This window comes from Haemaphysalis longicornis, unplaced genomic scaffold (assembly GCF_048455015.1).
Source record: "Haemaphysalis longicornis isolate Haplotype H1 unplaced genomic scaffold, Haemaphysalis longicornis Haplotype H1 scaffold_4, whole genome shotgun sequence".
NCBI classification, from domain to species: Eukaryota; Metazoa; Arthropoda; class Arachnida; order Ixodida; family Ixodidae; genus Haemaphysalis; species Haemaphysalis longicornis.
The window spans coordinates 181,871,386-181,872,045 of record NW_027526361.1 but is presented as its reverse complement, the minus strand read 5'-3'; positions in this window follow the sequence as shown (position 1 = coordinate 181,872,045).

Here is a 660-nt window from a genome sequence, read left to right as displayed (position 1 = left end):
CATGATAATCGAAACGGCTGTGATCATTTGTTTAGACTAGACGATACAAACGAATATGAGTAAGAACTGCCGATAGTGAGAGCAAAACAGAGTCAGGAAAAGAAAATAGTGCACTTAAAAATAGGAAAGAAAAGATTAACAGTTCCCACACCAATTCTTAAGAGGGAACGAAGGTCACAAGAAGGGCCTGAAATATACAGCTTTGTACAGTTTTCTTTACACTTTTACCCTGAGCCTCCAATTGAATCTATAAACACAGAGCAGTCGTACTGCAGTGCAGTAAGTGATTAGGGTTGTTAGGCCGGCGTCCTTAAGGACGGGCTGCAAGCAGCCTTCAAAGGGCCCTCTTCGAAGGCGTATTCATTTTACTCGTCTTTTAAATCTTTACTCGTCATCGAGAGGAAATTTATCAATGCAGGTTTTTTATAGCCATCTGTTTTAATAGCATCCCCTGACGCTTTCGGGGTTTGAAAATATTTTAATCTTTAGGGGAATTTTTGTCGGTAACATTCATAAGCAAAAAATGGAAGCGGCCCAGCCCAGCTAACCTTGGACGTGCAAAGCAAAAGCTTGGCTTAGTCTGGTCGAGTCTTGGTTTAACTTGGTTGATCTTCGATGCAGCTGTATTGTCGACCACGGCTCAAAGCCGTTCGGTCCCGT